Consider the following 24,243-nt stretch of genomic DNA (forward strand, 5'->3'; position numbering starts at 1 on the left):
TCGCAATGTGTGTGTGTGTGCATGTCTCAGCAAGTGTGAGTGTCTCAGTGTGTGTGTCTCAGTGTGTGTGTGTCTCAGTGTGTGTGCATGTATCAGTGTGTGTGCCTCAGTGTGTGTGTGTGTGTGCCTCAGTGTGTGTGTCTCAGTGTGTGTGCATGTATCAGTGTGTGTGCCTCAGTGTGTGTGTGTGTGTGCCTCAGTGTGTGTGTCTCAGTGTGTGCATGTCTGTGTGTGTGTCTCAATGTGTGTGTGTGTGTATGTCTCAGCAAGTGTGAGTGTCTCAGTGTGTATGTGTCTCAGTGTGTGTGCATGTATCAGTGTGTTTGTGTCTGTGTGTGTGTCTCTCAGTGTGTGTATCTCTGTGTGTGTGTCGCAATGTGTGTGTGTGTATGTCTCAGCAAGTGTGAGTGTCTCAGTGTGTATGTGTCTCAGTGTGTGTGCATGTATCAGTGTGTGTGTGTCTCAGTGTGTGTGCATGTATCAGTGTGTTTGTGTCTCAGTGTGTGCATGTCTGTGTGTGTGTCGCAATGTGTGTGTGTGTGCATGTCTCAGCAAGTGTGAGTGTCTCAGTGTGTGTGTCTCAATGTGTGTGTGTGTGTGTGTGCATGTCTCAGCAAGTGTGAGTGTCTCAGTGTGTATGTTTCTCAGTGTGTGTGCATGTATCAGTGTGTGTGTGTCTCAGTGTGTGTATCTCAGTGTGTGTGTGTCAGTGTGTGTGCATGTCTGTGTGTGTGTCGCAATGTGTGTGTGTGTGCATGTCTCAACAAGTGTGTCTGTATGTGTCTCAGTGTGTGTCTCAGTGTGTGTGTGTGCATGTTTCAGTGAGTGTCTCAGTGTGTGTGTGTCTCAGTGTGTGTGCATGTATCAGTGTGTGTGTCTCAATGTGTGTGTGTCTGTGTGTGTGTCTCAATGTGTGTGTGTGTATGTCTCAGCAAGTGTGAGTGTCTCAGTGTGTGTATCTCAGTGTGTGTGTCTCAGTGTGAGTGTCTCAATGTGTGTGTGTGTGTGTATGTCTCAGCAAGTGTGAGTGTCTCAGTGTGTGTGCATGTATCAGTGTGTGTGTGTCTCAGTGTGTGTGCATGTATCAGTGTGTTTGTGTCTCAGTGTGTGTGCATGTCTGTGTGTGTGTCGCAATGTGTGTGTGTGTGCATGTCTCAGCAAGTGTGAGTGTCTCAGTGTGTGTGTCTCAGTGTGTGTGTCTCAATGTGTGTGTGTGTGTGTGCATGTCTCAGCAAGTGTGAGTGTCTCAGTGTGTATGTTTCTCAGTGTGTGTGCATGTATCAGTGTGTGTGTGTCTCAGTGTGTGTATCTCAGTGTGTGTGTGTCAGTGTGTGTGTGTCAGTGTGTGTGCATGTCTGTGTGTGTGTGTGTGTGCATGTCTCAACAAGTGTGTCTGTATGTGTCTCAGTGTGTGTGTCTCAGTGTGTGTGTATGTTTCAGTGAGTGTCTCAGTGTGTGTGTGTCTCAGTGTGTGTGCATGTATCAGTGTGTGTGTGTCTCAATGTGTGTGTGTCTGTGTGTGTGTCTCAATGTGTGTGTATGTGCATGTCTCAGCAAGTGTCTCAGTGTGTATGTGTCTCAGTGTGTGTGTATCTCAGTTTGTGTGTCTCAGTGTATGTGCATGCCTGTGTGTGTGTCGCAATGTGTGTGTGTGTGCATGTCTCAGCAAGTGTGAGTGTCTCAGTGTGTGTGTCTCAGTGTGTGTGTCTCAGTGTGTGTGTCTCAGTGTGAGTGTGTGTGTATGTCTCAGCAAGTGTGAGTGTCTCAGTGTGTTTGTGTCTCAGTGTGTGTATCTCAGTGTGTGTGTCTCAGTGTGTGTGCATGTCTGTGTGTGTGTCGCAATGTGTGTGCATGTATCAGTGTGTGTACCTCAGTGTGTATTTGTCTCAGTGTGTGTGTATCAGTGTCTTTGTGTCTCAGTGTGTGTATCTCAGTGTGTATGTGTCTCAGTGTGTTTGCATGTCTGTGTGTGTCTCAATGTGTGTGTGTGTGTGTGCGCATGTCTCAGCAAGTGTGTGTATCTCAGTGTGTGTGTGTCTCAGTGTGTGCATGTCTCAGGGTGTGTGTATAAGTGTGTTTGTGTCTCAGTGTGTGTGTATAAGTGTGTTTGTGTCTCAGTGTGTGTGTCTCAGTATGTATTAGTCTCAGTATGTGTGTATAAGTGTGTGTGTGTCTCAGTGTGTGTGTGTGTGTCTCTGTGTGTGTGTCTCAGTGTGTATTAGTCTCAGTATGTGTGTATAAGTGTGTGTGTGTCTCAGTGTGTGTGTGTGTGTCTCTGTGTGTGTGTCTCAGTGCGTGCCTAGTCTCCTGTGAGTGATATAACTATAATAGATGACCTTTCCCGGTAAGACAGAGGACAACATGATCCTAATTTAGAAATCTCTTCATCGTAAGTATTTGAGTATTAATACCCAGTGTAACCTCTACGTACATCGAGCGTTACCTCTACATACACCGAGCGCTACCTCTACGTACACCCAGCGTTACCTCTACGTACACCCAGCGTTACCTCTACATACACCGAGCACTACCTCTACGTACACCGAGCGTTACCTCTACGTACACCGAGCGCTACCTCTACGTACACCGAGCGCTACCTCTACATACACCGAGCGTTACCTCTACATACACCGAGCGCTACCTCTACGTACACCCAGCGTTACCTCTACATACACCCAGCGTCACCTCTAGTAACACCCAGCGTCACCTCTAGTAACACCCAGCGTTACCTCTAGTAACACCCAGCGTCACCTCTAGTAACACCCAGCGCTACCTCTACGTACACCCAGCGCTACCTCTACGTACACCCAGCGCTACCTCTATGTACACCGAGCGCTACCTCTACGTACACCGAGCGTTACCTCTACGTACACCGAGCGCTACCTCTACGTACACCCAGCGTCACCTCTACGTACACCCAGCATCACCTCTAGTAACACCCAGCGCTACCTCTAGTAACACCCAGCGTCACCTCTACGTACACCCAGCGTTACCTCTACCTACACCCAGCGTTACCTCTACGTACACCCAGCGCTACCTCTACGTACACCCAGCGTTACCTCTACGTACACCCAGCGTCACCTCTACGTACACCCAGCGTCACCTCTACCTACACCCAGCGTCACCTCTACCTACACCCAGCGTTACCCTTACACCCAGCGTTACCTCTAGTAACACCCAGCGTTACCTCTAGTAACACCCAGCGTTACCTCTAGTAACACCCAGCGTTACCTCTAGTAACACCCAGCGTTACCTCTAGTAACACCCAGCGTTACCTCTACGTACACCCAGCGTCACCTCTACGTACACCCAGCGTCACCTCTACGTACACCCAGCGTTACCTCTACGTACACCCAGCGTTACCTCTACGTACACCCAGCGTTACCTCTACGTACACCCAGCGTTACCTCTACGTACACTCAGCGTTACCTCTACGTAAACCCAGCGTCACCACTACCTACACCCAGCGTCACCTCTATGACTGACCAATGTATTAAAGGGAGTGTTACAATCTAACCCAGACAAGGGGCCACATAACACACTATGAATACCCTAAATATTGGTCAATGTGATAATTAGGTGACAGAGATCTCACTATAATGAGCAGATAATGTGCAATAAGGTAACAGAGGTGACAGAGTATTACCAAAATCTCTACTCACTATTGTCAGTAACTAATGAGACAATGAGTGAGCGCAGGAATAATACTGCAAAACGCTGAACGTCTGACCCCTACAGACCTTGCTCCTCCGCAGCGCCCACAAGGGAAAGTCTAGCGCCAGTTTGTAGTGGGTAAAAGTCTGTGGGAATATGTCCGGTCACTGGAGGGCGGCATCCCGTGCCTTACCCGCTGCAGGGCTCTGAGGGTCATCTCTCTGGGTCTTCCTACCCCCGCTCTCTACCGGATTACCGGGAGTGTCCTGATCCTTAATCGCCCATTTGACGGTAAAAGTTCAAACAGAGTGACTATTGCCCGACATGATTTTATTTGCTTTTTTCACGCTCCTTTTGTAATACAAATCCTCTTATACCAGATAATTATCATTTCTTATTGCTGCTATTCATGCCAATAAGAAATGATTCCCCCTAATTATTAAAATCAGTGACGTGAGGTGAGGTAAATGGCTGGGGAGGCACTGGCAGTGATGTGCGGTGAGGTCAATGGCTGGGGAGGCACTGGCAGTGACGTGCGGTGAGGTCAATGGCTGGGGAGGCACTGGCAGTGACGTGTGGTGAGGTCAATGGCTGGGGAGGCACTGGCAGTGACGTGCGGTGAGGTCAATGGCTGGGGAGGCACTGGCAGTGACGTGCGGTGAGGTCAATGGCTGGGGAGGCACTGGCAGTGACGTGCGGTGAGGTCAATGGCAGGGGAGGCACTGGCAGTGACGTGCGGTGAGGTCAATGGCTGGGGAGGCACTGGCAGTGATGTGCGGTGAGGTCAATGGCTGGGGAGACACTGGCAGTGACGTGAGGTAAATGGCTGGGGAGGCACTGGCAGTGACGTGCAGTGAGGTCAATGGCTGGGGAGGCACTGGCAGTGATGTGCGGTGAGGTCAATGGCTGGGGAGGCACTGGCAGTGACGTGAGGTAAATGGCGGGGGAGGCACTGGCAGTGACGTGCAGTGAGGTAAATGGCTGGGGAGGCACTGGCAGTGACGTGCGGTGAGGTAAATGGAAGGGGAGGCACTGGCAGTGACGTGCGGTGAGGTAAATGGCTGGGGAGGCACTGGCAGTGACGTGAGGTGAGGTAAATGGCTGGGGAGGCACTGGCAGTGATGTGTGGTGAGGTAAATGGCAGGGGAAGCACTGCACTCATAGGGGCTCTGTAACATCTACGGGAGCATGGCGCACTACTACACGTGCTGGTGGCGAGTGCCTGCGGATCCCTGTCCCGGCACTTTTGGGAAATGTAGCCTCAGGGTACAAAGGGCTGATGCCATCTCCAGATGGCGCAAGTTACCGGGGACAAGTCGCCTTAATAGCAGCCCCAATATAAACCTATGGGAGCTGCGCAGACTGCGCCAGATGTCTCTGATACATATTATGGGGCTCATTCATTACGGATCGCTATTGTGATTGCAGCTGCGATTATGCACGCAGACCCTCTGTGAAAATATGCTAATGACTGCTATCGCATAGAGACGCCCACTACCTCACACTACCGCTAAATCACATCCATAATACCTCGCAGTCCTGCGTATACATCGGGAACAAGGAGTAACATCGGCCCCTCACTCACAATTACAGCAGAGTACAATAGTCACCTACCTGTGGCTGCTTCTCTCTCACCAGAACAGAGCGCACGCCAGGCTGTGTCACAGATTATAACTGGACTCTATAGAGTGGGGGGCTTGTCAGAAGACGGGACCCTCAGACCCCTCCCGGCACTAATTCCCAGTGAATTATTCCAGGGAACAGCATGTAACACGTGTGTTGTCAGGCCTCATATTACATGTGCTGTGTAAGTCTATCTGTGAGTACAAGACCCCCCCCCCCCCCCCTGATTTGGCAGCAGAAGTTTCCGTACATGATGCAACTTATTTAGCAGATATATAATGAGCAAAATACAACATGTATAGGAAAAGATTGAGCTTTGCCATAATGACCTAGAATAGTAACTGGAGGTCTCCTGAGGTCATGCAGAGCTATAAGTGTATATCCTGCTATACTATAGACAGCGTGATGACAGGACAAGGAAGGGGATGAGCGCAATAGATCCCCTGAGACTAGGTCAGCAATGGGGTGGCCGGGTGTATAAGGTCTGACACCCACCTCCTATAGCTCAACTTTCACCTATAGCAAAGAGGGAAGGAACGTTACTTACCCCAGCTCTCATCCTGGTGCACCGTTACTAAGTTACCCCAGCTCTCATCCTGGTGCACCGTTACTAAGTTACCCCAGCTCTCATCCTCCTGCACCGTTACTAAGTTACCCCAGCACTCATCCTCGTGTACCGTTACTAAGTTACCCCAGCTCTCATCCTCCTGCACCATTACTAAGTAACCCCAACTCTCATCCTGGTGCACAGCTACTAAGTTACCCCAGCTCTCATCCAGGTGCACCGTTACTAAGTTACCCCAGCTCTCATCCTCCTGCACCGTTACTAAGTTACCCCAGCTCTCATCCTGGTGCACCGTTACTAAGTTACCCCAGCTCTCATCCTCGTGCACCGCTACTAAGTTACCCCAGCTCTCATCCTCGTGCACCGTTACTAAGTTACCCCAGCTCTCATCCTCGTGCACCGTTACTAAGTTACCCCAGCTCTCATCCTGGTGCACCGTTACTAAGTTACCCCAGCTTTCATCCTGGTGCACCGTTACTAAGTTACCCCAGCTCTCATCCTCCTGCACCGCTACTAAGTTACCCCAGCTCTCATCCTCCTGCACCGCTACTAAGTTACCCCAGCTCTCATCCTCGTGCACAGTTACTAAGTTACCCCAGCTCTCATCCTCCTGCACCACTACTAAGTTACCCCAGCTCTCATCCTCGTGCACCGTTACTAAGTTACCCCAGCTCTCATCCTCGTGAACCGTTACTAAGTTACCCCAGCTCTCATCCTCGTGCACCGCTACTAAGTTACCCCAGCTCTCATCCTCGTGCACCATTACTAAGTTACCCCAGCTCTCATCCTGGTGCACCGTTACTAAGTTACCCCAGCTCTCATCCTCGTGCACCGTTACTAAGTTACCCCAGCTCTCATCCTCCTGCACCGCTACTAAGTTACCCCAGCACTCATCCTCGTGTACCGTTACTAAGTTACCCCAGCTCTCATCCTCGTGCACCGTTACTAAGTTACCCCAGCTCTCATCCTGGTGCACCGTTACTAAGTTACCCCAGCTCTCATCCTGGTGCACCGTTACTAAGTTACCCCAGCTCTCATCCTCCTGCACCGCTATTAAGTTACCCCAGCTCTCATCCTCCTGCACCGCTACTAAGTTACCCCAGCTCTCGTCCTCGTGCACCGCTACTAAGTTACCCCAGCTCTCATCCTCGTGCACCGCTACTAAGTTACCCCAGCTCTCATCCTCGTGCACCGCTACTAAGTTACCCCAGCTCTCATCCTCGTGCACCGTTACTAAGTTACCCCAGCTCTCTTCCTCGTGCACCGCTACTAAGTTACCCCAGCTCTCATCCTCGTGCACCGTTACTAAGTTACCCAGCTCTCATCCTCGTGCACCGCTACTAAGTTACAGCAGCTCTAATCCTCGTACACCGCTACTAAGTTACCCCAGCTCTCATCCTGGTGCACCGCAACTAAGTTACCCCAGCTCTTATCCTCCTGCACCGCTACTAAGTTACCCCAGCTCTCATCCTCCTGCACCGTTACAAAGTTACAGCAGCTCTCATCCTCGTACACCGCTACTAAGTTACCCCAGCTCTCATGCTCCTGCACCGTTACAAAGTTACCCCAGCTCTCATCCTCGTGCACCGTTACTAAGTTACCCCAGCTCTCATCCTCGTGCACCGTTACTAAGTTACCCCAGCCCTCATCCTCCTGCACCGCTACTAAGTTACCCCAGCTCTCATCCTCGTGCAATAGTTACAAAGTTACCCCAGCTCTCATCCTCGTGCACCGCTACTAAGTTACCCCAGCTCTCGTCCTCGTGCACCGCTACTAAGTTACCCCAGCTCTCATCCTCGTGCACCGCTACTAAGTTACCCCAGCTCTCATCCTCGTGCACCGCTACTAAGTTACCCCAGCTCTCATCCTCGTGCACCGTTACTAAGTTACCCCAGCTCTCTTCCTCGTGCACCGCTACTAAGTTACCCCAGCTCTCATCCTCGTGCACCGTTACTAAGTTACCCCAGCTCTCATCCTCGTGCACCGCTACTAAGTTACAGCAGCTCTCTTCCTCGTACACCGCTACTAAGTTACCCCAGCTCTCATCCTGGTGCACCGCTACTAAGTTACCCCAGCTCTTATCCTCCTGCACCACTACTAAGTTACCCCAGCTCTCATCCTCCTGCACCGTTACAAAGTTACAGCAGCTCTCATCCTCGTACACCGCTACTAAGTTACCCCAGCTCTCATGCTCCTGCACCGTTACAAAGTTACCCCAGCTCTCATCCTCGTGCACCGTTACTAAGTTACCCCAGCTCTCATCCTCGTGACCCGTTACTAAGTTACCCCAGCCCTCATCCTCCTGCACCGCTACTAAGTTACCCCAGCTCTCATCCTCGTGCAATAGTTACAAAGTTACCCCAGCTCTCATCCTCGTGCACCGCTACTAAGTTACCCCAGCTCTCATCCTCGTGCACCGCTACTAAGTTACCCCAGCTCTCATCCTCGTGAACAGCTACTAAGTTACCCCAGCTCTCATCCTCGTTCACCGCTACTAAGTTACCCCAGCTCTCATCCTCGTGCACCGTTACTAAGTTACCCCAGCTCTCATCCTCGTGCACCGCTACTAAGTTACCCCAGCTCTCATCCTCGTGCACCGCTACTAAGTTACCCCAGCTCTCATCCTCGTGCACCGCTACTAAGTTACCCCAGCTCTCATCCTCGTGCACCGCTACTAAGTTACCCCAGCTCTCATCCTCGTGCACCGTTACAAAGTTACCCCAGCTCTCATCCACCTGCACCGTTACTAAGTTACCCCAACTCTCATCCTCGTGCACCGCTACTAAGTTACCCCAGCTCTCATCCTCGTGCACCGTTACTAAGTTACCCCAGCTCTCATCCTCGTGCACCGCTACTAAGTTACCCCAGCTCTCATCCTCGTGCACCGCTACTAAGTTACCCCAGCTCTCATCCTCGTGCACCGTTACTAAGTTACCCCAGCTCTCATCCTCGTGCACCGCTACTAAGTTACCCCAGCTCTCATCCTCGTGCACCGTTACTAAGTTACCCCAGCTCTCATCCTCGTGCACCGCTACTAAGTTACAGCAGCTCTCATCCTGGTACACCGCTACTAAGTTACCCCAGCTCTCATCCTGGTGCACCGCTACTAAGTTACCCCAGCTCTTATCCTCCTGCACCGCTACTAATTTACCCCAGCTCTCATCCTCCTGCACCGTTACAAAGTTACAGCAGCTCTCATCCTCGTACACCGCTACTAAGTTACCCCAGCTCTCATGCTCCTGCACCGTTACAAAGTTACCCCAGCTCTCATCCTCGTGCACCATTACTAAGTTACCCCAGCTCTCATCCTCGTGCACTGCTACGAAGTTACCCCAGCTCTCATCCTCGTGCACCGCTACTAAGTTACCCCAGCTCTCATCCTCGTGCACCGCTACTAAGTTACCCCAGCTCTCATCCTCGTGCACAGCTACTAAATTACCCCAGCTCTCATCCTCGTGCACCGCTACTAAGTTACCCCAGCTCTCATCCTCGTGCACCGTTACTAAATTACCCCAGCTCTCATCCTCGTGCACCGCTACTAAGTTACCCCAGCTCTCATCCTCGTGCACCGCTACTAAGTTACCCCAGCTCTCATCCTCGTGCACCGCTACTAAGTTACCCCAGCTCTCATCCTCGTGCACCGCTACTAAGTTACCCCAGCTCTCATCCTCGTGCACCGTTACTAAGTTACCCCAGCTCTCATCCTCCTGCACCGTTACTAAGTTACCCGAACTCTCATCCTCGTGCACCGCTACTAAGTTACCCCAGCTCTCATCCTCGTGCACCGTTACTAAGTTACCCCATCTCTCAACCTCCTGCACCGTTACTAAGTTACCCCAGCTCTCATCCTCGTGCACCGCTACTAAATTACCCCAGCTCTCATCAACGTGCACCGCTACTAAGTTACCCCAGCTCTCATCCTCGTGTACCGTTACTAAGTTACCCCAGCTCTCATCCTGGTGCACCGTTACTAAGTTACCCCAGCTCTCATCCTCCTGCACCGTTACTAAGTTACCCCAGCTCTCATCCTCCTGCACCATTACTAAGTAACCCCAACTCTCATCCTGGTGCACAGCTACTAAGTTACCCCAGCTGTCATCCAGGTGCACCGTTACTGAATTACCCCAGCTCTCATCCTCCTGCACCGTTACTAAGTTACCCCAGCTCTCATCCTGGTGCACCGTTACTAAGTTACCCCAGCTCTCATCCTCGTGCACCGTTACTAAGTTACCCCAGCTCTCATCCTCGTGCACCGCTACTAAGTTACCCCAGCTCTCATCCTCGTGCACCGTTACTAAGTTACCCCAGCTCTCATCCTCGTGCACCGTTACTAAGTTACCCCAGCTCTCATCCTGGGGCACCGTTACTAAGTTACCCCAGCTCTCATCCTCCTGCACCATTACTAAGTTACCCCAGCTCTCATCCTCGTGCACCGCTACTAAGTTACCCCAGCTCTCATCCTCGTGCACCGTTACTAAGTTACCCCAGCTCTCATCCTCGTGCACCGTTACTAAGTTACCCCAGCTCTCATCCTGGTGCACCGTTACTAAGTTACCCCAGCTTTCATCCTGGTGCACCGTTACTAAGTTACCCCAGCTCTCATCCTCCTGCACCGCTACTAAGTTACCCCAGCTCTCATCCTCCTGCACCGCTACTAAGTTACCCCAGCTCTCATCCTCGTGCACAGTTACTAAGTTACCCCAGCTCTCATCCTCCTGCACCACTACTAAGTTACCCCAGCTCTCATCCTCGTGCACCGTTACTAAGTTACCCCAGCTCTCATCCTCGTGAACCGTTACTAAGTTACCCCAGCTCTCATCCTCGTGCACCGCTACTAAGTTACCCCAGCTCTCATCCTCGTGCACCATTACTAAGTTACCCCAGCTCTCATCCTGGTGCACCGTTACTAAGTTACCCCAGCTCTCATCCTCGTGCACCGTTACTAAGTTACCCCAGCTCTCATCCTCCTGCACCGCTACTAAGTTACCCCAGCACTCATCCTCGTGTACCGTTACTAAGTTACCCCAGCTCTCATCCTCGTGCACCGTTACTAAGTTACCCCAGCTCTCATCCTGGTGCACCGTTACTAAGTTACCCCAGCTCTCATCCTGGTGCACCGTTACTAAGTTACCCCAGCTCTCATCCTCCTGCACCGCTATTAAGTTACCCCAGCTCTCATCCTCCTGCACCGCTACTAAGTTACCCCAGCTCTCGTCCTCGTGCACCGCTACTAAGTTACCCCAGCTCTCATCCTCGTGCACCGCTACTAAGTTACCCCAGCTCTCATCCTCGTGCATCGCTACTAAGTTACCCCAGCTCTCATCCTCGTGCACCGTTACTAAGTTACCCCAGCTCTCTTCCTCGTGCACCGCTACTAAGTTACCCCAGCTCTCATCCTCGTGCACCGTTACTAAGTTACCCAGCTCTCATCCTCGTGCACCGCTACTAAGTTACAGCAGCTCTAATCCTCGTACACCGCTACTAAGTTACCCCAGCTCTCATCCTGGTGCACCGCAACTAAGTTACCCCAGCTCTTATCCTCCTGCACCGCTACTAAGTTACCCCAGCTCTCATCCTCCTGCACCGTTACAAAGTTACAGCAGCTCTCATCCTCGTACACCGCTACTAAGTTACCCCAGCTCTCATGCTCCTGCACCGTTACAAAGTTACCCCAGCTCTCATCCTCGTGCACCGTTACTAAGTTACCCCAGCTCTCATCCTCGTGCACCGTTACTAAGTTACCCCAGCCCTCATCCTCCTGCACCGCTACTAAGTTACCCCAGCTCTCATCCTCGTGCAATAGTTACAAAGTTACCCCAGCTCTCATCCTCGTGCACCGCTACTAAGTTACCCCAGCTCTCGTCCTCGTGCACCGCTACTAAGTTACCCCAGCTCTCATCCTCGTGCACCGCTACTAAGTTACCCCAGCTCTCATCCTCGTGCACCGCTACTAAGTTACCCCAGCTCTCATCCTCGTGCACCGTTACTAAGTTACCCCAGCTCTCTTCCTCGTGCACCGCTACTAAGTTACCCCAGCTCTCATCCTCGTGCACCGTTACTAAGTTACCCCAGCTCTCATCCTCGTGCACCGCTACTAAGTTACAGCAGCTCTCTTCCTCGTACACCGCTACTAAGTTACCCCAGCTCTCATCCTGGTGCACCGCTACTAAGTTACCCCAGCTCTTATCCTCCTGCACCACTACTAAGTTACCCCAGCTCTCATCCTCCTGCACCGTTACAAAGTTACAGCAGCTCTCATCCTCGTACACCGCTACTAAGTTACCCCAGCTCTCATGCTCCTGCACCGTTACAAAGTTACCCCAGCTCTCATCCTCATGCACCGTTACTAAGTTACCCCAGCTCTCATCCTCGTGACCCGTTACTAAGTTACCCCAGCCCTCATCCTCCTGCACCGCTACTAAGTTACCCCAGCTCTCATCCTCGTGCAATAGTTACAAAGTTACCCCAGCTCTCATCCTCGTGCACCGCTACTAAGTTACCCCAGCTCTCATCCTCGTGCACCGCTACTAAGTTACCCCAGCTCTCATCCTCGTGAACAGCTACTAAGTTACCCCAGCTCTCATCCTCGTTCACCGCTACTAAGTTACCCCAGCTCTCATCCTCGTGCACCGTTACTAAGTTACCCCAGCTCTCATCCTCGTGCACCGCTACTAAGTTACCCCAGCTCTCATCCTCGTGCACCGCTACTAAGTTACCCCAGCTCTCATCCTCGTGCACCGCTACTAAGTTACCCCAGCTCTCATCCTCGTGCACCGCTACTAAGTTACCCCAGCTCTCATCCTCGTGCACCGTTACAAAGTTACCCCAGCTCTCATCCACCTGCACCGTTACTAAGTTACCCCAACTCTCATCCTCGTGCACCGCTACTAAGTTACCCCAGCTCTCATCCTCGTGCACCGTTACTAAGTTACCCCAGCTCTCATCCTCGTGCACCGCTACTAAGTTACCCCAGCTCTCATCCTCGTGCACCGCTACTAAGTTACCCCAGCTCTCATCCTCGTGCACCGTTACTAAGTTACCCCAGCTCTCATCCTCGTGCACCGCTACTAAGTTACCCCAGCTCTCATCCTCGTGCACCGTTACTAAGTTACCCCAGCTCTCATCCTCGTGCACCGCTACTAAGTTACAGCAGCTCTCATCCTGGTACACCGCTACTAAGTTACCCCAGCTCTCATCCTGGTGCACCGCTACTAAGTTACCCCAGCTCTTATCCTCCTGCACCGCTACTAATTTACCCCAGCTCTCATCCTCCTGCACCGTTACAAAGTTACAGCAGCTCTCATCCTCGTACACCGCTACTAAGTTACCCCAGCTCTCATGCTCCTGCACCGTTACAAAGTTACCCCAGCTCTCATCCTCGTGCACCATTACTAAGTTACCCCAGCTCTCATCCTCGTGCACTGCTACGAAGTTACCCCAGCTCTCATCCTCGTGCACCGCTACTAAGTTACCCCAGCTCTCATCCTCGTGCACCGCTACTAAGTTACCCCAGCTCTCATCCTCGTGCACAGCTACTAAATTACCCCAGCTCTCATCCTCGTGCACCGCTACTAAGTTACCCCAGCTCTCATCCTCGTGCACCGTTACTAAATTACCCCAGCTCTCATCCTCGTGCACCGCTACTAAGTTACCCCAGCTCTCATCCTCGTGCACCGCTACTAAGTTACCCCAGCTCTCATCCTCGTGCACCGCTACTAAGTTACCCCAGCTCTCATCCTCGTGCACCGCTACTAAGTTACCCCAGCTCTCATCCTCGTGCACCGTTACTAAGTTACCCCAGCTCTCATCCTCCTGCACCGTTACTAAGTTACCCGAACTCTCATCCTCGTGCACCGCTACTAAGTTACCCCAGCTCTCATCCTCGTGCACCGTTACTAAGTTACCCCATCTCTCAACCTCCTGCACCGTTACTAAGTTACCCCAGCTCTCATCCTCGTGCACCGCTACTAAATTACCCCAGCTCTCATCAACGTGCACCGCTACTAAGTTACCCCAGCTCTCATCCTCGTGTACCGTTACTAAGTTACCCCAGCTCTCATCCTGGTGCACCGTTACTAAGTTACCCCAGCTCTCATCCTCCTGCACCGTTACTAAGTTACCCCAGCTCTCATCCTCCTGCACCATTACTAAGTAACCCCAACTCTCATCCTGGTGCACCGCTACTAAGTTACCCCAGCTCTTATCCTCCTGCACCGCTACTAATTTACCCCAGCTCTCATCCTCCTGCACCGTTACAAAGTTACAGCAGCTCTCATCCTCGTACACCGCTACTAAGTTACCCCAGCTCTCATGCTCCTGCACCGTTACAAAGTTACCCCAGCTCTCATCCTCGTGCACCATTACTAAGTTACCCCAGCTCTCATCCTCGTGCACTGCTACGAAGTTACCCCAGCTCTCATCCTCGTGCACCGCTACTAAGTTACCCCAGCTCTCATCCTCGTGCACCGCTACTAAGTTACCCCAGCTCTCATCCTCGTGCACAGCTACTAAATTACCCCAGCTCTCATCCTCGTGCACCGCTACTAAGTTACCCCAGCTCTCATCCTCGTGCACCGTTACTAAATTACCCCAGCTCTCATCCTCGTGCACCGCTACTAAGTTACCCCAGCTCTCATCCTCGTGCACCGCTACTAAGTTACCCCAGCTCTCATCCTCGTGCACCGCTACTAAGTTACCCCAGCTCTCATCCTCGTGCACCGCTACTAAGTTACCCCAGCTCTCATCCTCGTGCACCGTTACTAAGTTACCCCAGCTCTCATCCTCCTGCACCGTTACTAAGTTACCCGAACTCTCATCCTCGTGCACCGCTACTAAGTTACCCCAGCTCTCATCCTCGTGCACCGTTACTAAGTTACCCCATCTCTCAACCTCCTGCACCGTTACTAAGTTACCCCAGCTCTCATCCTCGTGCACCGCTACTAAATTACCCCAGCTCTCATCAACGTGCACCGCTACTAAGTTACCCCAGCTCTCATCCTCGTGTACCGTTACTAAGTTACCCCAGCTCTCATCCTGGTGCACCGTTACTAAGTTACCCCAGCTCTCATCCTCCTGCACCGTTACTAAGTTACCCCAGCTCTCATCCTCCTGCACCATTACTAAGTAACCCCAACTCTCATCCTGGTGCACAGCTACTAAGTTACCCCAGCTGTCATCCAGGTGCACCGTTACTGAATTACCCCAGCTCTCATCCTCCTGCACCATTACTAAGTTACCCCAGCTCTCATCCTGGTGCACCGTTACTAAGTTACCCCAGCTCTCATCCTCGTGCACCGTTACTAAGTTACCCCAGCTCTCATCCTCGTGCACCGCTACTAAGTTACCCCAGCTCTCATCCTCGTGCACCGTTACTAAGTTACCCCAGCTCTCATCCTCGTGCACCGTTACTAAGTTACCCCAGCTCTCATCCTCGTGCACCGCTACTAAGTTACCCCAGCTCTCATCCTCGTGCACCGTTACTAAGTTACCCCAGCTCTCATCCTCGTGCACCGCTACTAAGTTACCCCAGCTCTCATCCTCGTGCACCGCTACTAAGTTACCCCAGCTCTCATCCTCGTGCACCGCTACTAAGTTACCCCAGCTCTCATCCTCGTGCACCGCTACTAAGTTACCCCAGCTCTCATCCTCGTGCACCGTTACAAAGTTACCCCAGCTCTCATCCTCGTGCACCGCTACTAAGTTACCCCAGCTCTCATCCTCGTGCACCGCTACTAAGTTACCCCAGCTCTCATCCTCGTGCACCGTTACTAAGTTACCCCAGCTCTCATCCTCGTGCACCGCTACTAAGTTACCCCAGCTCTCATCCTCGTGCACCGTTACTAAGTTACCCCAGCTCTCATCCTCGTGCACCGCTACTAAGTTACAGCAGCTCTCATCCTGGTACACCGCTACTAAGTTACCCCAGCTCTCATCCTGGTGCACCGCTACTAAGTTACCCCAGCTCTTATCCTCCTGCACCGCTACTAAGTTACCCCAGCTCTCATCCTCCTGCACCGTTACAAAGTTACACCAGCTCTCATCCTCGTACACCGCTACTAAGTTACCCCAGCTCTCATGCTCCTGCACCGTTACAAAGTTACCCCAGCTCTCATCCTCGTGCACCATTACTAAGTTACCCCAGCTCTCATCCTCGTGCACCGTTACTAAGTTACCCCAGCTCTCATCCTCGTGCACCGCTACTAAGTTACCCCAGCTCTCATCCTCGTGCACCGTTACTAAGTTACCCCAGCTCTCATCCTCGTGCACCGTTACTAAGTTACCCCAGCTCTCATCCTGGGGCACCGTTACTAAGTTACCCCAGCTCTCATCCTGGTGCACCGTTACTAAGTTACCCCAGCTCTCATCCTCCTGCACCGCTACTAAGTTACCCCAGCTCTCATCCTCCTGCACCGCTACTAAGTTACCCCAGCTCTCATCCTCGTGCACAGTTACTAAGTTACCCCAGCTCTCTTCCTCCTGCACCACTACTAAGTTACCCCAGCTCTCATCCTCGTGCACCGTTACTAAGTTACCCCAGCTCTCATCCTCGTGAACCGTTACTAAGTTACCCCAGCTCTCATCCTCGTGCACCGCTACTAAGTTACCCCAGCTCTCATCCTCGTGCACCGTTACTAAGTTACCCCAGCTCTCATCCTGGTGCACCGTTACTAAGTTACCCCAGCTCTCATCCTCTTGCACCGTTACTAAGTTACCCCAGCTCTCATCCTCCTGCACCGCTACTAAGTTACCCCAGCACTCATCCTCGTGTACCGTTACTAAGTTACCCCAGCTCTCATCCTCGTGCACCGTTACTAAGTTACCCCAGCTCTCATCCTCGTGCACCGTTACTAAGTTACCCCAGCTCTCATCCTGGTGCACCGTTACTAAGTTACCCCAGCTCTCATCCTGGTGCACCGTTACTAAGTTACCCCAGCTCTCATCCTCCTGCACCGCTACTAAGTTACCCCAGCTCTCATCCTTCTGCACCGCTACTAAGTTACCCCAGCTCTCGTCCTCGTGCACCGCTACTAAGTTACCCCAGCTCTCATCCTCGTGCACCGCTACTAAGTTACCCCAGCTCTCATCCTCGTGCACCGCTACTAAGTTACCCCAGCTCTCATCCTCATGCACCGTTACTAAGTTACCCCAGCTCTCTTCCTCGTGCACCGCTACTAAGTTACCCCAGCTCTCATCCTCCTGCACCATTACTAAGTTACCCCAGCTCTCATCCTCGTGCACCGTTACAAAGTTACCCCAGCTCTCATCCTCGTGCACCGTTACTAAGTTACCCCAGCCCTCATCCTCGTGCACCGTTATTAAGTTACCCCAGCCCTCATCCTCCTGCACCACTACTAAGTTACCCCAGCTCTCATCCTCGTGCAATAGTTACAAAGTTACCCCAGCTCTCATCCTCGTGCACCGCTACTAAGTTACCCCAGCTCTCATCCTCGTGCACCGTTACTAAGTTACCCCAGCTCTCATCCTCGTGCACCGCTACTAAATTACCCCAGCTCTCATCCTCGTGCACCGCTACTAAGTTACCCCAGCTCTCATCCTCGTGCACCGCTACTAAGTTACCCCAGCTCTCATCCTCGTGCACCATTACTAAGTTACCCCAGCTCTCATCCTCCTGCACCATTACTAAGTTACCCCAGCTCTCATCCTCGTGCACCGCTACTAAGTTACCCCAGCTCTCATCCTCGTGCACCGCTACTAAGTTACCCCAGCTCTAATCCTCGTGAACAGCTACTAAGTTACCCCAGCTCTCATCCTCGTTCACCGCTACTAAGTTACCCCAGCTCTCATCCTCGTGCACCGTTACTAAGTTACCCCAGCTCTCATCCTCGTTCACCGCTACTAAGTTACCCCAGCTCTCATCCTCGTGCACCGCTACTAAGTTACCCCAGCTCTCTTCCTCGTGCACCGCTACTAAGTTACCCCAGCTCTCATCCTCGTGCACCGATACTAAGTTACCCCAGCTCTCATCCTCGTGCACCGTTACAAAGTTACCCCAGCTCTCATCCTCCTGCACCGTTACTAAGTTACCCCAACTCTCATCCTCGTGCACCGCTACTAAGTTACCCCAGCTCTCATCCTCGTGCACCGTTACTAAGTTATCCCAGCTCTCATCCTCGTGCACCGCTACTAAGTTACCCCAGCTCTCATCTTCGTGCACCGCTACTAAGTTACCCCAGCTCTCATCCTCGTGCACCGTTACTAAGTTACCCCAGCTCTCATCCTCGTGCACCGCTACTAAGTTACCCCAGCTCTCATCCTCGTGCACCGTTACTAAGTTACGCCAGCTCTCATCCTCGTGCACCGCTACTAAGTTACAGCAGCTCTCATCCTGGTACACCGCTACTAAGTTACCCCAGCTCTCATCCTGGTGCACCGCTACTAAGTTACCCCAGCTCTTATCCTCCTGCACCGCTACTAAGTTACCCCAGCTCTCATCCTCCTGCACCATTACAAAGTTACAGCAGCTCTCATCCTCGTACACCGCTACTAAGTTACCCCAGCTCTCATGCTCCTGCACCGTTACAAAGTTACCCCAGCTCTCATCCTCGTGCACCATTACTAAGTTACCCCAGCTCTCATCCTCGTGCACCGTTACTAAGTTACCCGAACTCTCATCCTCGTACACCGCTACTAAGTTACCCCAGCTCTCATCCTCGTGCACCGTTACTAAGTTACCCCAGCTCTCATCCTCCTGCACCGCTACTAAGTTACCCCAGCTCTCATCCTCGTGCACCGCTACTAAGTTACCCCAGCTCTCATCCTCGTGCACAGCTACTAAGTTACCCCAGCTCTCATCCTCGTGCACCGCTACTAAGTTAACCCAGCTCTCATCCTCGTGCACCTCTACTAAATTACCCCAGCTCTCATCCTCCTCCACCGTTACTAAGTTATCCCAGCTCTCATCCTCGTGCACCGTTACTAAGTCACCCCAGCTCTCATCCTCGTGCACAGTTACTAAGTTACCCCAACTCTCATCCTCGTGCACCGTTACTAAGTTACCCCAGCTCTCATCCTCGTGCAACGTTACTAAGTTACCCCAGCTCTCATCCTGGTGCACCGTTACTAAGTTACCCCAGCTATCATCCTCGTGTACCGTTACTAAGTTACCCCAGCTCTCATCCTGGTGCACCGTTACTAAGTTACCCCAGCTCTCATCCTCCTGCACCGCTACTAAGTTACTCCAGCTCTCATCCTCCTGCACCGCTACTAAGTTACCCCAGCTCTCGTCCTCGTGCACCGCTACTAAGTTACCCCAGCTCTCATCCTCGTGCACCGCTACTAAGTTACCCCAGCTCTCATCCTCGTGCACCGCTAGTAAGTTACCCCAGCTCTCATCCTCGTGCACCGTTACTAAGTTACCCCAGCTCTCATCCTCGTGCACCGCTACTAAGTTACCCCAGCTCTCATCCTCGTGCACCGTTACTAAGTTACCCCAGCTCTCATCCTCGTGCACCGCTACTAAGTTACAGCAGCTCTCATCCTCGTACACCGCTACTAAGTTACCCCAGCTCTCATCCTGGTGCACCGCTACTAAGTTACCCCAGCTCTTATCCTCCTGCACCGCTACTAAGTTACCCCAGCTCCCATCCTCCTGCACCGTTACAATGTTACAGCATCTCTCATCCTCGTACACCGCTACTAAGTTACCCCAGCTCTCATGCTCCTGCACCGTTACAAAGTTACCCCAGCTCTCATCCTCGTGCACTGTTACTAAGTTACCCCAGCTCTCATCCTCGTGCACCGTTACTAAGTTACCCCAGCCCTCATCCTCCTGCACCGCTACTAAGTTACCCCAGCTCTCATCCTCGTGCAATAGTTACAAAGTTACCCCAGCTCTCATCCTCGTGCACCACTACTAAGTTACCCCAGCTCTCATCCTCGTGCACCGTTACTAAATTACCCCAGCTCTCATCCTCGTGCACCGCTACTAAATTACCCCAGCTCTCATCCTCGTGCACCGCTACTAAGTTACCCCAGCTCTCATCCTCGTGCACCGCTACTAAGTTACCCCAGCTCTCATCCTCCTGCACCATTACTAAGTTACCCCAGCTCTCATCCTCCTGCACCATTACTAAGTTACCCCAGCTCTCATCCTCGTGCACCGCTACTAAGTTACCCCAGCTCTCATCCTCGTGCACCGCTACTAAGTTACCCCAGCTCTCATCCTCGTGCACCGCTACTAAGTTACCCCAGCTCTCATCCTCTTGCACAGCTACTAAGTGACCCCAGCTCTCATCCTCGTGCACCGCTACTAAGTTACCCCAGCTCTCATCCTCGTGCACCATTACTAAGTTACCCCAGCTCTCATCCTCGTGCACCGCTACTAAGTTACCCCAGCTCTCATCCTCGTGCACCGCTACTAAGTTACCCCAGCTCTCATCCTCGTGCACCGCTACTAAGTTACCCCAGCTCTCATTCTCGTGCACCGCTACTAAGTTACCCCAGCTCTCATCCTCGTGCACCGTTACTAAGTTACCCCAGCTCTCATCCTCCTGCACCGTTACTAAGTTACCCCAACTCTCATCCTCGTGCACCGCTACTAAGTTACCCCAGCTCTCATCCTCGTGCACCGTTACTAAGTTACCCCAGCTCTCATCCTCGTGCACCGCTACTAAGTTACCCCAGCTCTCATCCTCGTGCACCGCTACTAAGTTACCCCAGCTCTCATCCTCGTGCACCGTTACTAAGTTACCCCAGCTCTCATCCTCGTGCACCGCTACTAAGTTACCCCAGCTCTCATCCTCGTACACCGCTACTAAGTTACCCCAGCTCTCATCCTGGTGCACCGCTACTAAGTTACCCCAGCTCTTATCCTACTGCACCGCTACTAAGTTACCCCAGCTCTCATCCTCCTGCACCGTTACAAAGTTACAGCAGCTCTCATCCTCGTACACCGCTACTAAGTTACCCCAGCTCTCATGCTCCTGCACCGTTACAAAGTTACCCCAGCTCTCATCCTCGTGCACCGTTACTAATTTACCCCAGCTCTCATCCTCGTGCACCGTTACTAAGTTACCCCAGCCCTCATCCTCCTGCACCGCTACTAAGTTACCCCAGCTCTCATCCTCGTGCAATAGTTACTAAGTTACCCCTGCTCTCATCCTCGTGCACCGCTACTAAGTTACCCCAGCTCTCATCCTCGTGCACCGTTACTAAGTTACCCCAGCTCTCATCCTCGTGCACCGCTACTAAATTACCCCAGCTCTCATCCTCGTGCACCGCTACTAAGTTACCCCAGCTCTCATCCTCGTGCACCGCTACTAAGTTACCCCAGCTCTTATCCTCATGCACAGCTACTAAGTTACCCCAGCTCTCATCCTCGTGCACCGCTACTAAGTTACCCCAGCTCTCATCCTCGTGCACCGTTACTAAGTTACCCCAGCTCTCATCCTCCTGCACCGTTACTAAGTTACCCCAGCACTCATCCTGGTGCACCGTTACTAAGTTACCCCAGCTCTCATCCTCGTGTACCGTTACTAAGTTACCCCAGCTCTCATCCTGGTGCACCGTTAATTAAGTTACCCTAGCTCTCATCCTCCTGCACCGTTACTAAGTTACCCCAGCTCTCATCCTCCTGCACCATTACTAAGTTACCCCAGCACTCATCCTCGTGTACCGTTACTAAGTTATCCCAGCTCTCATCCTGGTGCACCGTTACTAAGTTACCCCAGCTCTCATCCTGGTGCACCGTTACTAACTTACCCCAGCTCTCATCCTCCTGCACCGTTACTAAGTTACCCCAGCACTCATCCTCGTGTACCGTTACTAAGTTACCCCAGCTCTCATCCTCCTGCACCATTACTAAGTTACCCCAACTCTCATCCTGGTGCACAGCTACTAAGTTACCCCAGCTGTCATCCAGGTGCACCGTTACTAAGTTACCCCAGCTCTCATCCTCCTGCACCATTACTAAGTTACCCCAGCTCTCATCCTGGTGCACCGTTACTAAGTTACCCCAGCTCTCATCCTCGTGCACCATTACTAAATTACCCCAGCTCTCATCCTCGTGCACCGCTACTAAGTTACCCCAGCTCTCATCCTCGTGCACCTTTTCTAAGTTACCCCAGCTCTCATCCTCGTGCACCGTTACTAAGTTACCCCAGCTCTCATCCTGGTGCACCGTTACTAAGTTACCCCAGCTCTCATCCTCCTGCACCGCTACTAAGTTACCCCAGCTCTCATCCTCCTGCACCGCTACTAAGTTACCCCAGCTCTCATCCTCGTGCACAGTTACTAAGTTACCCCAGCTCTCATCCTCCTGCACCGCTACTAAGTTACCCCAGCTCTCATCCTCGTGCCCTGTTACAAAGTTACCCCAGCTCTCATCCTCGTGAACCATTACTAAGTTACCCCAGCTCTCATCCTCGTGCACCGCTACTAAGTTACCCCAGCTCTCATCCTCGTGCACCGTTACTAAGATACCCCAGCTCTCACCCTGGTGCACCATTACTAAGTTACCCCAGCTCTCATCCTCGTGCACCGTTACTAAGTTACCCCAGCTCTCATCCTCCTGCACCGCTACTAAATTACCCCAGCACTCACCCTCGTGTACCGTTACTAAGTTACCCCAGCTCTCATCCTCGTGCACCGTTACTAAGTTACCCCAGCTCTCATCCTGCTGCACCGTTACTAAGTTACCCCAGCTCTCATCCTGGTGCACCGTTACTAAGTTACCCCAGCTCTCATCCTGGTGCACCGTTACTAAGTTACCCCAGCTCTCATCCTCCTGCACCGCTACTAAGTTACCCCAGCTCTCATCCTCCTGCACCGCTACTAAGTTACCCCAGCTCTCGTCCTCGTGCACCGCTACTAAGTTACCCCAGCTCTCATCCTCGTGCACCGCTACTAAGTTACCCCAGCTCTCATCCTCGTGCACCGCTACTAAGTTACCCCAGCTCTCATCCTCGTGCACCGTTACTAAGTTACCCCAGCTCTCATCCTCGTGCACCGCTACTAAGTTACCCCAGCTCTCATCCTCGTGCACCGTTACTAAGTTACCCCAGCTCTCATCCTCGTGCACCGCTACTAAGTTACAGCAGCTCTCATCCTCGTACACCGCTACTAAGTTACCCCAGCTCTCATCCTGGTGCACCGCTACTAAGTTACCCCAGCTCTTATCCTCCTGCACCGCTACTAAGTTACCCCAGCTCCCATCCTCCTGCACCGTTACAAAGTTACAGCATCTCTCATCCTCGTACACCGCTACTAAGTTACCCCAGCTCTCATGCTCCTGCACCGTTACAAAGTTACCCCAGCTCTCATCCTCGTGCACTGTTACTAAGTTACCCCAGCTCTCATCCTCGTGCACCGTTACTAAGTTACCCCAGCCCTCATCCTCCTGCACCGCTACTAAGTTACCCCAGCTCTCATCCTCGTGCAATAGTTACAAAGTTACCCCAGCTCTCATCCTCGTGCACCACTACTAAGTTACCCCAGCTCTCATCCTCGTGCACCGTTACTAAATTACCCCAGCTCTCATCCTCGTGCACCGCTACTAAATTACCCCAGCTCTCATCCTCGTGCACCGCTACTAAGTTACCCCAGCTCTCATCCTCGTGCACCGCTACTAAGTTACCCCAGCTCTCATCCTCCTGCACCATTACTAAGTTACCCCAGCTCTCATCCTCCTGCACCATTACTAAGTTACCCCAGCTCTCATCCTCGTGCACCGCTAATAAGTTACCCCAGCTCTCATCCTCGTGCACCGCTACTAAGTTACCCCAGCTCTCATCCTCTTGCACAGCTACTAAGTGACCCCAGCTCTCATCCTCGTGCACCGCTATTAAGTCACCCCAGCTCTCATCCTCGTGCACCGTTACTAAGTTACCCCAGCTCTCATCCTCGTGCACCGCTACTAAGTTACCCCAGCTCTCATCCTCGTGCACCGCTACTAAGTTACCCCAGCTCTCATCCTCGTGCACCGCTACTAAGTTACCCCAGCTCTCATTCTCGTGCACCGCTACTAAGTTACCCCAGCTCTCATCCTCGTGCACCGTTACTAAGTTACCCCAGCTCTCATCCTCCTGCACCGTTACTAAGTTACCCCAACTCTCATCCTCGTGCACCGCTACTAAGTTACCCCAGCTCTCATCCTCGTGCACCGTTACTAAGTTACCCCAGCTCTCATCCTCGTGCACCGCTACTAAGTTACCCCAGCTCTCATCCTCGTGCACCGCTACTAAGTTACCCCAGCTCTCATCCTCGTGCACCGTTACTAAGTTACCCCAGCTCTCATCCTCGTGCACCGCTACTAAGTTACCCCAGCTCTCATCCTCGTGCACCATTACTAAGTTACCCCAGCTCTCATCCTCGTGCACCGCTACTAAGTTACCCCAGCTCTCATCATCGTACACCGCTACTAAGTTACCCCAGCTCTCATCCTC

General features: G+C 52.3%; 1 protein-coding gene across 3 annotated transcripts in view; it reads right to left on the minus strand.

The window, feature by feature from the left end:
* LOC148442170 (alanine aminotransferase 2) overlaps nt 1–24,243 on the minus strand; it is a 269,352-nt gene that overhangs the window by 198,526 nt on the left and 46,583 nt on the right. For 2 of the 3 annotated variants that reach the window (XM_088464137.1, XM_088464136.1), the window contains exon 1: nt 5,269–5,337. The exons of the other annotated variant lie outside the window; for it this stretch is intronic. The gene's annotated coding sequence lies outside the window, so the exon portion shown is untranslated. Of the gene's footprint in view, nt 1–5,268; nt 5,338–24,243 lie in introns of those variants that run through there. 3 annotated transcript variants of the gene reach the window in all.

The sequence above is a fragment of the Taudactylus pleione genome, unplaced genomic scaffold (assembly GCF_031769625.1).
Source record: "Taudactylus pleione unplaced genomic scaffold, aTauple2 ptg001597l, whole genome shotgun sequence".
In the NCBI taxonomy this organism is placed as follows: domain Eukaryota; kingdom Metazoa; phylum Chordata; class Amphibia; order Anura; family Myobatrachidae; genus Taudactylus; species Taudactylus pleione.